Source organism: Orcinus orca, chromosome 8 (genome assembly GCF_937001465.1).
Source record: "Orcinus orca chromosome 8, mOrcOrc1.1, whole genome shotgun sequence".
Taxonomy (NCBI): domain Eukaryota; kingdom Metazoa; phylum Chordata; class Mammalia; order Artiodactyla; family Delphinidae; genus Orcinus; species Orcinus orca.
In genome coordinates this window covers 53,209,583-53,224,447 of record NC_064566.1, presented here as the reverse complement: position 1 = coordinate 53,224,447, position 14,865 = coordinate 53,209,583, and the positions used below count along the sequence as shown (strand labels likewise).

The 14,865-nt window shown below is 38.0% G+C and overlaps 1 protein-coding gene across 9 annotated transcripts in view; it reads right to left on the bottom strand.

The window, feature by feature from the left end:
• UVRAG (UV radiation resistance associated) overlaps window positions 1-14,865 on the bottom strand; it is a 373,872-nt gene that overhangs the window by 276,964 nt on the left and 82,043 nt on the right. The window lies entirely within an intron of this gene.

Sequence of the window (14,865 nt, the reverse complement as noted above, 5' to 3'; positions counted from 1 at the left end):
CCAAAAAAACCCTTCCTTAGCAGAAGGAAAGAAATCATAAAAATCAGATCAGAAATAAATGACAAAGAAATGAAGGAAACAATAGCAAAGATAAAACTAAAAGCTGGTTCTTTGAGAAGATAAACAAAATAGATAAACCACTAGCCAGACTCATCAAAAAAAAAAGGAAGACTCAAATCAATAGAATTAGAAATGAAAAAGGAGAAGTAACAACTGACACTGCAGAAATAAAAAAGATCATGAGAGATTACTACAAGCAACTCTATGCCAATAAAATGGACAACCTGGAAGAAATGGACAAATTCTTAGAAATGCACAACCTGCCAAGACTGAATCAGGAAGAAATAGAAAATATGAACAGACCAATCACAAGCACTGAAATTGAAACTGTGATTAAAAATCTTCCAACAAACAAAAGCCCAGGACCAGATGGCTTCACAGGCAAATTCTATCAAACATTTAGAGAAGAGCTAACACCTATCCTTCTCAAACTGTTCCAAAATATAGCAGAGGGAGGAACACTCCCAAACTCCTTCTACGAGGCCACCATCACCTTGATACCAAAACGAGACAAGGATGTCACAAAGAAAGAAAACTACAGGCCAATATCACTGATAAACATAGATGCAAAAATCCTCAACAAAATGCTAGCAAACAGAATCCAACAACACATTAAAAGGATCATACACCATGATCAAGTGGGGTTTGTTCCAGGAATGCAAGGATTCTTCAATATACGCAAATCTATCTATGTGATAAACCATATTAACAAATTGAAGGAGAAAAACCATATGATCATCTCAATAGATGCAGAGAAAGCTTTTGACAAAATTCAACACCCATTTATGATAAAAACCCTGCAGAAAGTAGGCATAGAGGGAACTTTCCTCAACATAATAAAGGCCATATGTGACAAGCTCACAGCCAACATCATCCTCAATGGTGAAAAACTGAAAGCATTTCCACTAAGGTCAGGAACAAGACAAGGTTGCCCACTCTCACCACTCTTATTCAACATAGTTTTGGAAGTTTTAGCCACAGCAATCAGAGAAGAAAAGGAAATAAAAGGAATCCAAATCGGAAAAGAAGTAAAGCTGTCACTGTTTGCAGATGACATGATACTATACATAGAGAATCCTAAAGATGCTACCAGAAAACTACTAGAGCTAATCAATGAATTTGGTAAAGTAGCAGGATACAAAATTAATGCACAGAAATCTCTGGCATTCCTATACACTAATGATGGAAAAATCTGAAAGTGAAATCAAGAAAACACTCCCATTTACCATTGCAACAAAAAGAAAAGAATATCTAGGAATAAACCTACCTAAGGAGACAAAAGACCTGTATGCAGAAAATTATAAGACACTGATGAAAGAAATTAAAGATGATACAAATAGATGGAGAGATATACCATGTTCTTGGATTGGAAGAATCAACATTGTGAAAATGACTCTACTACCCAAAGCAATCTATAGATTCAATGCAATCCCTATCAAACTACCACTGGCATTTTTCACAGAACTAGAACAAAAAATTTCACAATTTGTATGGAAACACAAAAGACCCCAAATAGCCAAAGCAATCTTGAGAACAAAAAAAGGAACTGGAGGAATCAGGCTCCCTGACTTCAGACTATACTACAAAGCTACAGTTATCAAGACGGTATGGTACTGGCACAAAAACAGAAAGATAGATCAATGGAACACGATAGAAAGCCCAGAGATAAATCCATGCACATATGGACACCTTATCTTTGATAAAGGTGGCAGGAATGTACAGTGGAGAAAGGACAGCCTCTTCAATAAGTGGTGCTGGGAAAACTGGACAGGTACATGTAAAAGTATGAGATTAGATCACTCCCTAACACCATACACAAAAATAAGCTCAAAATGGATTAAAGACCTAAATGTAAGGCCAGAAACTATCAAACTCTTAGAGGAAAACATAGGCAGAACACTCTATGACATAAATCACAGCAAGATTCTTTCTGACCCACCTCCTAGAGTAATGGAAATAAAAACAAAAATAAACAAATGGGACCTAATGAAACTTCAAAGCTTTTGCACAGCAAAGGAAACCATAAACAAGACCAAAAGACAACCCTCAGAATGGGAGAAAATATTTGCAAATGAAGCAACCGACAAAGGATTAATCTCCAAAATTTACAAGCAGCTCATGCAGCTCAATAACAAAAAAACAAACAACCCAATCCAAAAATGGGCAGAAGACCTAAATAGACATTTCTCCAAAGAAGATATACAGACTGCCAACAAACACATGAAAGAATGCTCAACATCATTAATCATTAGAGAAATGCAAATCAAAACTACAATGAGATATCATCTCACACCAGTCAGAATGGCCATCATCAAAAAATCTAGAAACAATAAATGCTGGAGAGGGTGTGGAGAAAAGGGAACCCTCTTGCACTGCTGGTGGGAATGTGAATTGGTTCAGCCACTATGGAGAACAGTATGGAGGTTCCTTAAAAAACTACAAATAGAACTACCATATGACCCAGCAATCCCACTACTGGGCATATACCCTGAGAAAACCGAAATTCAAAAAGAGTCATGTACCAAAATGTTCATTGCAGCTCTATTTACAATAGCCCGGAGATGGAAACAACCTAAGTGCCCATCATCGGATGAATGGATAAAGAAGATGTGGCACATATATACAATGGAATATTACTCAGCCATAAAAAGAAACGAAATTGAGCTATTTGTAATGAGGTGGATAGACCTAGAGTCTGTCATACACAGTGAAGTAAGTCAGAAAGAAAAAGACAAATACCGTATGCTAACACATATATATGGAATTTAAGAAAAAAAAAATGTCATGAAGAGCCTAGGGGTAAGGCAGGAATAAAGACGCAGACCTCCAAGAGAACGGACTTGAGTATATGGGGAGGGGGAGGGGTGAGCTGTGACGGGGCGAGAGAGAGTCATGGACATGTACACACTAACAAACGTAGTAAGGTAGATAGCTAGTGGGAAGCAGCCGCATGGCACAGGGATATTGGCTCGGTGCTTTGTGACAGCCTGGAGGGGTGGGATAGGGAGGGTGGGAGGGAGGGAGACGCAAGAGGGAAGAGATATGGGAACATGTGTATATGTATAACTGATTCACTTTGTTATAAAGCAGAAACTAACACACCATTGTAAAGCAATTATACCCCAATAAAGATGTTAAAAAAAAAAAAAAAAAAAGAGGTACTTTGTAATTTCGGTATCGGTACTTTGTAATTTCTCTGCTTATTTATTATAGTCAATAGAAGGAGCATATATTCTAATCTCTCATTAACATGGCTTCCTATGGTAATTCATTTATTTATTCAACACAATACACAATTATTAAGAAGCAACTTATACACAATGCCCTCAAAGTACCTCCAACTTGTTGCTGGATTCAAACCTCTCTTTAAATAATTACATTGTTTCATGAAAAGTGCAATATGCAAAAGGTTACAAAGTAGCACAGAAGGGAATAATAAACTTGGAAGGCACAGGGGAAAGACAGCACACAGGCTATGAAACTTGGCTTTTATAGGACAAACAGTAGTTCACCAGATTAAAATGAGGAATTGCAGGCAAAGGGAAAATAATATACAAGGGCTCAGAGGTGTGAAATAGCACAGTGTGGTCAGGAACTAAGACAACTGCTGGAGCACACAACACAAGAGCGGCAGGACGCAGAGCTGGAGAGACCAACACGAGACTCCTTGCCAAGGAGGTGGTACTTTACTGTGTACAAGACGTGGGGCTACTGAACGGTTTTAAGGTTAAGAATGGCATGGTCAACTTTATGCTCTGAAAGAACTTTGTTTTTCATTAAGAGGATTATCCAGATAGTTGAAACATTCTCTGAAAAGTGAAAAAGTTAAGGGGCTTTAATATTATCAATAGACGTGAACTACAATGCATCGATTACTTACCTTCATTTATTTCCCTTACATTAAATGTTAGGGCTTTCATTGCTGAATGTAACTATAATTAATTTCATTAAATTATCAATTTTCATATTACACAAATCAGTAAATCAAAAGGTCCTCATATAAGGGTAATTAGTCTTTGCTTTGTGGCAGTTTTTCTTCCTGACCAAAGTGGGGACAGACTAGGGCAGTGTTTTTGTTTTAGGGGATATATTGATGTATGTGTTTCTGAAGCCCGTGCGCGTAGAGCCCATGCTCCGCAACGAGAGGCCACCGCAATGAGAAGACTGTGCACCACAACAAAGAGTAGCCCCTGCTCACCACAACTAGAGAAAGCCTGCGCGCAGCAACAAAGACCCAACACGGCCATAAATTAATTAATTAATTAAAAAATATATATTTGCTGAATGAGTGAATGAATGTCCAATTAACCAAAATGGATGTTTGAGGACACCAAAAGATTATCGATAAATAGCATGATAATAACACAATAAACACATTGTGCAATCAGCTTTATTCTGATTCCACACCATCCAAGAATTTCAACCTAAGATCAACAGAACTCCATTCTTACATGACCCCCAGTCTCTATCCCACCATAATTGTTTTAGCAACCCTTCTAGATAGGGGTAGAGTTTCATTTAAAAATGAAGATAAACATGAAGGTCTAGGAATAACCAGGCAGACCTGTACTACAAGAAATGCTAAAGGAAGTTCTTCAGGCTGAAGAGAAATGACACCAGATAGAAGCCTGGATCTTTAAGAAGGAATAAAAAGCCCTGGCAATGGTAAACATGGAGTAAATATAAAAGACCATGTATTTTTCTTATTTTATTTATATCATATATGTCTGTTTAAAGCAAAAGCTATAACTGTATAAAGGGTTTTATAACATATATATAGGTTCACAAATATGAAAATAATAGCACAAATGAGACAAGGTGGCCAACTGGAACGATACTGTTGCCAGGTTCTCCTGTTTTACATGAAGTAGTTAAGCGTACATATAGTAATCCCTAAAGCAATGATTAAAAAATCAATGCAAAGAAGTACAGCTGAAAAGGCAAGGCAAGAATGTAAAATAGAATATGAAAAAAAATACATACTGCACGATGATTCCATTTATATGAGGTTCTAAAAGAGGCAAAACAAATCTGTGGTGAAAAATGATTTCCTTTTGTGGGGGGAGGGCTTGGGCACAAGGGAACTTTCTGAAATGATAGGAAATGTACATATCTTGACAGGTATGTATGCACTTATCAAAGCTCAGCAAATTACATAGTTAAAAATCTGTGCATTTCATTGTATATGGCTTTTACTTCAGGGAAAAAAAACTGTAAACACTGAACTCTAATGTATAGGTCTGCTTCTTATAGTGGTAAGGATTAGCAATTCTAAAGCCACTTTCTGTGTATTCTAAGCATGAGTAAAGATGTTGAGGACAGTGGAAGCCAGGTTTTTCACTGTCGGAGAATGGAGTTACAAATGAACTGAGTTCAGTTGGATTGAAAATGGAGATGTTGGTATGAATGCATGGTTTTTAAAAGATAGACCGATACACAGATAGATAGAGCAAAAGATATAGGGGGTGTGTGTGTGTGTGTGTGTGTGTGTGTTTGTGTGTGTGTGTATTTCCTAGCTCAGTCCCTTAAAAAGTCTAGAAGTAATGAGCACACTAGTAACAATGAGCATGCTCAGATCTTGCTGTCTATTTAGCATTCTCACTAAAAGGAACCAAGGGTTCCTTCGGGAGAAAACTGATTCCAGGGCTGTGGCAGGAAGAGTACAAAATGAGTCTGGAACATCTCGTGCCAGAATGTAAGTAGGTACTCAAAGAATGATGTGGACATATCAAAAGGAAAGAGGAATCAATTCACAGGGCTTTCACTAACCCAGTGTGGGATAATTTAAGCAACAAACTAAATAATGACAGTAATGGATTATAACCCATTGAATAAAAATAAGAATCTTTGAATTCCTAATGATGTAGATTAATAATTAATTAATAATTAATTAAATGGGAAATAAAGATAGAATGCCAATTAATAAATATAAAAGTCTGAAAGATGGGAATGAGAAAATTGCCAATGGATGCTAAAACTGGTAAACGAACAATTGATAAGAAGCAGGATATATAAAGTCTCAAAGTTTCTCCCTAACAAATCACTTATTAATTATAAATGGAAAAATTATAACTTCACAGTGGAGAAACCTGACAGGCGCTACCTTAATCAACTGACAAAAGTTAACATCGATATTGGGACAAACCAACAACAGGTGCCTTCTAAACCAAAGCACTGAAAAGAATACAGTATTACAGCTATAGTTTTCCTGCCAAAAATGCATACCTGAATCTAATCACAAGGAAACATCAGTCAATCAAATTGAAAGACAGTCTATGAAATAACTGGTCTGTATGGTTTTAAATGCTGAAGTCAAAAACACCCCAAAAAAGGCTAAAGAACCATCCAGACTGAAGAATAAAGCAACATGACAACTAAAGACAGAGTGATTCTGAATTGAGTCCTGGAGAGTTGACAGTATCTGAATAAGGACTAGGAATTCATTGGTGGAAAGGAAAATTGGTACAACAAGTTGGAAAACAGTATGGAGGTAACTCAAAAAAATTTAAAATAGAACTATCATATGATCTAGTTAACCCTCTTCTGGGTGGATATCCAAAGGAAATGAAACAGTGTCTTAGAGACAGAAGCACTCCCATGTTCACTCCCAGTTCATGTTCACTCCCATGTTCATTATTCATGATAGTCAAGATGTAGATACAACCTAAGTATCCATCAACAGACGACTGAATAAAGAAAACGTAGCATATATATGTATGGAATATTATTCAGCCTTAAAAAAGGAAATCCTGCCATTTGCAACAGCATGGATGAACCTGAAGCATAGTATGATAAGTGAAGTACGTCAGAAAAAGAAAGTCAAATACTGCATAATATCACTTACATGTGGAATCTTTTAAAAAAGTCAAACTCATAGAAACAGGGTGTGTAATGGTGGTTGCCAGGGGTTGAAGCTGGGAGAAACAGGGAGATGTTGGCCAAAACGTACAAAGTTGCAGTTCTGCAAAATGAAATCATTCTGGAAATCTAATGACAACATGGTGACTATAGTTAATAATACCGCATTGTATACTTGAAATTTCCTAAGAGAGTAATGTTTTCTCATTACCCAAAAACAAAAACAAACAAAAAACAGTAACTACATGAGGTGATAGGTATGTTAATTAGCTTAATTTTGGTTAATCATTTTATAATATATACGTATACCACAACATCACATTGTACACCTTAATCTATACAATTTTTGTCAACTATACCTCAGTTAAGCTGGGGGTGGAGGATGAAGGACTGTGGTTAATAACTGTATTGTGTCAATGTTACACTTTCCTGATTTTAATCATTTTAATATGATTATTAAGAGACTGTCCTTGTTTGTAGGAAATATACACTGAAATATTTGATAATAGCAAATCTTTCTTTGAAGGTAGTCTTAATTATTTTAAGAAGCCAAAGTTATTCTTAGAAAAATTTATTGAAAAATACAGGCAATAATGAAAGATAATATTTTGGGTAAAACATGATGGGTAACTATGAAACAGCAAGACTAGATTTAACACATGGCCCAAGGGATGAATGGAAGGGAACCATCCATTTCTGATAATGGCAGGCTAGACAATCATCCTACTGAAAACAATTAAAAATGCTGGCTAAAATTTTTTAAAATAATAATAACCACCAACATCACCAAAGATTTGCCAAGCCAAAAAGGAAAGCTAGAACCCAAAGTGTAAATCTAGACGGCTTTTCTCTTAAAGGCATTTGCCGACCTATATAAACTTGACGTTTTGGTTTTGGTAGTCTTAAAGGGAGACAAGAACATAATTCAAAGCCCAGACCCAGGCCATACTCATGTCTACAAGAAGTCCCTCTCCACATTGAACTGGGATCACAAAAATGCTATATACTCACAGAGCATGAGTGAAACAACAGGGTAGAGGAGAATTCAACAAACCAACTGCACAAATCCTTAGATAATCAAAAACAGGAAGCATGAAAAAAGGACTACATAAACTATTAAATTAGATTGAATACATCCCATAAACTTATTTTTAAAAAAGTCAAATCCTTGCACAGAATTCGTTTATTCTTAATTGGCATTAATTGGCATGTTTCTCCAGAACAGACACTTCATAAAAATAAAAATATAAATTAAAACAAAAGAATATGTAGGGACTTCCCTGGCGGTCCAGAGGTTAGGACTCTGTGCTTCCACTGCAGGGGGCACGGGTTCAATCCCTGGTCAGGGAACTAAGACCTCACATGCTGCACAGCGTGGCCAAAATTTTTTTAAAAAAAAGAGTATCTAGATGGCCAATAAACACTGGAAAAGGTGATCAATTAGAATAGTATATGAGGAAATGTAAATTAAAATCATAATACAATACCACTATCCCACCAGAATGGCTAAAATTTTCAAAACAGATAATATCAAGTTTGGACAAGAATGTGGAGCAACTAAAAACCTCACACTGCTGATAGGGATGTAACTGGCACAAACACTTTGAAAAACTATTTAGCAGTATCTACTAAAGCTGAAAATAACCTACGACCCGGCACTTAATTCCACTCCTAAAGATATACCTAACAGAAATACATACACATATGTATTAATGGACATGTACACATAGAATTAATGAATAATGTGTATGAATCTCACAAATATGCTAAGCAAAAAAGCATATGCCATACAAAAGTTCAATAACAAGCAGAACTAATCTGTAGCCAAGATAGTGGTGCTCTTTGGGAGGAGGTAGTAACTAGAGGGAGAACACAAGATAATGTTCTGCTTCTTGATCTGGTTAAATGATCCATTCCCTTTGAAAAGTCATCAGGCTATTATTTGTGCCCTTTACTGTAATATGTGCTATCTCTCAATACAAAGTAATAAAACAAAAATTTTTTAAGACCCAATAATGGAAAAAATACAGCATCTTACAAAGAGACACCTACAGAAGTAAAACAAATAAAGATATCTCTTCACAATGTCATTTCGGGCCCTAAAGCCTAAAGAGCAGGAGTTGGAAGATTACAACCACCTGAAAAGACAGCCACTTACTACCCTATGTGTAAGATCACCTCTCAACAAAAGTACCAATATATGTGCTCTAAAATATGAATGAGTATAATTTCAACTTCTCAGCAGAAAAAGCATGAAATAACCACCCCTTTCCAAAGTGAAAAAAAGAAAGACCTGGTGAATATATCTGAAGGGCCATATTGCATAAGGGGTGGGATGATTTGGGGGGCAGTTATTATATTAGTTATTCTTAAATACTTCATTCTAAAACTAATTAAAAGCCTTTGGAAGGGAAGTAGTCTTTTGAAGTTGTTTCTTGTGGTTGAATAGATGGCCTGGGTTTCTGTTCTAAACCAATACAACGTTAATACAGTAGAGCCTATTGTCAATCCTCTCATTACAATGACCTTCCTTTATGCTTTTATAAAATAGCTGCCAGACAATGAGCAATCATTCCTGAGCTGGTCCTTTCAGATACAGATACGGTCTGCCACACATTCAAAGACTCTACTGCCCGATAATGTTATTATAAAAATCCATGGGACCTCCCTGGTGGCACAGTGGTTAAGAATCCGCCTGCCAATGCAGGGGACACGGGTTCGAGCCCTGGTCCGGGAAGATCCCACATGCCAGGGAGCAACTAGGCCCATGCGCCATAACTACTGAGCCTGTGCTCTAGAGCCCGCAAGCCACAACTACTGAGCCCACATGCCACAACTACTGAAGCCCGCACGCCTAGAGCCCGTGCTCCGCATCAAGAGAAGCCACCACAATGAGAAGCCTGCTCACCGCAACTAGAAAAAGCCTGCACACAGCAACGAAGACCCAACACAGCCAAAAATTAAATTAATAAATAAAATTTTTAAAAATTATAATAAAAAAATTTTTTTAATCCAGATGATTTATATTTAATCTATACATATCAGCCCATTTTCTAGATGGAACAAATTATTCAAGTATACTAACATCATTTAGGGACCTATATCTTATTCACTGTAAGTACAGTGGCAGAATATTAGGATATTTATAGCTTTGAAAAGTTTACCTCCAGGAGAATCTAAAATTATTATTTACTACCTGGGCAATTTCTCTAAAACACTGCTCAATTGATACTTCTTATTTATTAAAGAAACACACATATATAGAAAATTTTCAAAACACAAACAAGTTATCACTATTTTTATCACTCAATAGCAAATGCATAGTCACAAGAAACATGACTAAGAATTCATAAAAGCTGTTCCAATTTTCCCAAAACATACAAGATAACTCTCAGGAATTGCATACTAAATTTAAATAGTAGTTATTCCTCAGCCCAATAAACTCTCTTCCCCCTCTCTCATTCACCTTTATTCATCCTTCATGTCTCAACTTAGAAATTGCTTACTGTTAAAAACCTTTCCTAATCACCCTCCTCAAACTGAGATAAATGATACTCCTACATGTTTCCATAGAATCCTGTTCTTCCCTGGTCCTATAAGTGCATGTGCCAATTATCTTAGACTCTCTCCAAATTATGTAATTGACCAGACAGAGGTTAGAAAATGATGATGAAGTTTAACACAAGGTAAGATAAGATGGCATAGCAAGAGGAGCCAACTCCCTCTCCCTCTCTCTCCCTCTCTCTCCCTCCCTCTCCCTCTCTCTCCCTCTCTCTCCCTCTCTCTCCCTCTCTCCCTCCCTCTCCCTCTCCCTCTCCCTCTCCCTCTCTCTCTCTCTCTCTCTCTCTCTCTCTCTCACACACACACACACACACACACACACACACACACACACACACAGATGAAATGTTAATTCATTCAGTCACAATTCAACTAGAACATATACTTGTTTAAGAATCCCTCAGGCCAGCAACTCATAAAAAGTATTTATATTGTTCACTTTTTTCCCAAAGATTTAAAAATACCTCAGGCAGTCACAAGTCCAACAGAAGTTTTGGTTCTGATAACTCTGTCACATGCTTTCCCTAAAAATACATGCTCTCCAACCCGCAGGCCATAGACTGGTACCAGTCCGTGGCCTGTTAGAAACCAGGCCACAAAGCAGGAGATGAGCAGCGGGCAAGCAAGTGAAGCTTCATCTATATTTATAGCCGCTCCCCATTGCTCACATTACTGCCTGAGCCCCGCCTCCTGTCAGATCAGCAGCAGCATTAGATTCTCATAGAACGCAAACCCTACTGTGAACTGCGCATGCGAGGGATCTAGGCTGCGCGCTCCTTCTGAGAATCTAATGCCTGATGATCTGAGGTGGAGCTGAGGCGGTGATGCTAGCCCTGGGGAGCGGCTGCAGATACAGATTATCATTAGCAGAGAGATTTGACTGCACAGAGACCATAATAAATCAACTGTCTGCAGACTCATATCAAAACCCTGTCAGTGAGTGGCAAATGACAATTAAGCTGCATCTTATGGAGTAGACTGGACATAAGCAACACACATAAGCAACATTCGGGTGTCACTGTCTCCCATCACCACCGGATGGGACCATCTAGTTGCAGGAAGACAAGCTTAGGGCTCCCACTGATTCTGCATTATTGTGACTTGTATAATTATTTCATTATATATTACAATGTAATAATAATAGAAATAAAGTGCACAATAAATGTAATGCACTTGAATCATCCCAAAACCATCCCTCTACCCCTCCACCCCCACCGCCCAGTCCGTGGAAAAACTATCTTCCAAGAAACTGGTCTCTGGTGCCAAAAAGGTTGGGGACCACTGCTCTAGAACTTTGTTTATTCACTTATAAGGCCCATCACTGATGTAATAGAGGCAGCACAGTGCTGTGAAAGAGCAGGGCTCTCGAGCTCTCGAACATCGGTTCTACCAGTCACCACCAGCTTTGCGACCTAGAGTAAATTCCTCAACCTCTCTGAACCCTGCTTTCCTTAACTATAAAACAGGAATATCTCCTACCTTGCAGCATTGCTATCAGGATGAGAAACAACATATACAATGCATCCAATAAACTACCTGAATCACAAGTGAATAGTTAATTGTTTATTAAAGAAACACACATAGAGATATTTCAAAACACATACGAACTAGCTATCACTCTTCTTCCTCCCACCACGAGATTTTTAATTTTCTAATAAAAGTAAAAACTCCTTTTTTGTAAAAACAAAACAAAACTAAACTAAACTAATAACTAACTTTATAATTGTTAAAGATGGTGCATGTGGGTTCATTACACAATTCACCTCTACTTTTGTGTATGTACAAAATCCAATTGAGAGAATTTAGTCACTTCCATTCTTATTGCTTCAATTATTTTAGTTTAAATTAACCAATGGCCCTTCGATAATATTAAGGATCTAACTTCCCCCAGAACCAAAACAAGAAAGAAAAAAAAGTTCCCAAAAGTTAACAAATGGTTTGGAGGGTATGGTTAGCTGAAGCCAGAGATTAAAAAGTCAAATTATACATTCACCATTAATCGTTCTATGCTAAATATATCTGAGAAGAAATCAGGACTCTGACATATAATTTGGAGTCACATCTCCACCATCCAGCCTATCAACAGTGGATTATTCCAGTTACTGCAGTAGAAACTTACTGGACTTCACTGTGCTAGGGACATTGGAAAATAGAAAAATGAGTAAGTTGGGGGTCCTTGTCCACTAGATGCTTCCAATTTTGTGTTACCTCCCAAAATCTCATCCTCATGCCACCCACCCCTTGACTATCACCTGCTGTCTCCCCAGGTCATTCCTCTGCTGCCCTGATCCTCAATTCCCTTACCCCTGTCTTTGTCATGCTTGCTGAGCACAATCTCAAACCACTCACTCCACTCCAGCCATACTAACTTCTTAGCCATTCCTTAAAAACTTCAAGTACACTCCTACCTTCATATTTTCCTGATTCTTGGCCTGAAACAGTCTTCCCCACCTAGATACACAGTATGTTCCCTCACTTTTTTCAGGTGTCTGCTCAGATGAGATCTTCTATGTGACTGCCATAGAAATTCAGCAACCACCCCTGCCAGATACTCCATTATACTGCTTTATTTTACTCCATTATATTTATTACCATCTAACGTATTCCAATTTAGCATCAATTCTAACAAGCATTTTTCTTCCACTGTAAGATAAATTCTGACTTTAGAAATGTTAAAATGAATAAGGTCCTACACTCTTTGACCACCAGGTGGCAGTCATCAGGTGTCATCGTCTCTAAATGCACAACCTTAAAAATAGTTGTTCTTAGTATCAGTTCTTTCGAGCTAGGCCCACTGTTGGCATTACCTGTGCTCAGTCTGCCATTTAAAATGTATCTCTGCACTACAGTGTGCTCAGTCTGACATTTAAAATGTATCTCTTGATTTAAATTGAAACAAAAAATCCTATATAGGGAATTCCCTGGTGGTCCGGTAGTTAGGACTCTACACTTTCACTGCCGAGGGCGCAGGTTCAATCCCTGGTGGGGGAACTAAGATCCCACAAGCTGGGCGGTGAAGACAGCTTGATGAAGAGGAAAGAGTAGTAGAGACTTGAAGATGGAAGGTCTGGACCTGGGGTTCTGGTCCCTCAGTTGTGTGACTCTGCAAAAACCACTGAGTCTCTCTGGATGTCAGTTTCTTAAGATCTACCCCGTCTACCTTACAAGTTGTTCTAAGGATCAAAATGAGACAACATATGTAAAAGGATTCTGTAAATATAACACATCACTGATATCCATTTATTCATCTGACAAATATTCACTGAGCATCTGCAATATTCTAGACTCTAAGGTTTCAGAGGAGAACAAGACTGGCAAGGTTCCTGCTCTCATAAAACTTGCATTCTTGTAGGTGGGAGACAGATAATAAACAGATAAATGGACAAGAATTTCCAACAGTGACAAATGCTCTAAAAAAACACAAAACAGGGTGATGTAAATAAGAGTGGAAAGGGAATTACTTTAGATAGAATAGTCATAGAAGGCCTGGCTGAAGTGACATAGCTCAGACTTCAAAGGAGTATTCAGCCAAGTGAAGAAGAGGGGAAACAGGTGCTGCAGCATAAGGAACAAGACAAGTTTGGCACTGGAAAAATGAGGTAAGCCTGGAACACAATGAGTGAGGAAAACTGTTAGCAGATGAGGTTGAAAAGGTGGACAGGGGACAAATCCAGGATGGTCTTGGACTGTTAAAAGGATATTATCAGTACCAAAAATCTCTTCTTTTTATCAACATGGCCGAATAAATTGAGCCATTTATGCAAATATCTAGTGTACCCATTATCAAAAGTAGGACATTTCCAACTTTCTAACTGAGCAATGCTATCGCCAAAAAACAAGTGGAAGGAGCCTATGCAATGGCCCTAGACATAAAATTCTTAACAACAACATACAAAGGTATCATTTATTATGATGTTTGGTAAGTCAAACAGTCAAAAACCTCGACAGGGGACTTCCCTGGTGGCGCAGTGGTTAAGAATCCACCTGCCAATGCAGGGGACACGGGTCCAAGCCCTGGTCCGGGAAGATCCCACATGCCGCGGAGCAACTAAGCCCGTGCGCCACAACTACTGAGCCTGCGCTCTAGAGCCCATGAGCCACAACTACTGAGTTCGTGTGCCACAACTACTGAAGCCCACGTGCCTAGAGCCCGTGCTCTGCAACAAAGAGAAGCTACCGGGATGAGAAGCCCACACACCGCAACAAAGAGTAGCCCCTGCTCACCGCAACTAGAGAAAGCCGGTGTGCAGCAACGAACACCCAACACAGCCAAAAATAAAATTAATTAATTATTTTTTCAAAACCTCAATAGTAATAGAAGTGACAAAATTATAGAATGATTTTTTAAAAAACACACAAGTTTTTAACAGAAAAAATATCATTTCA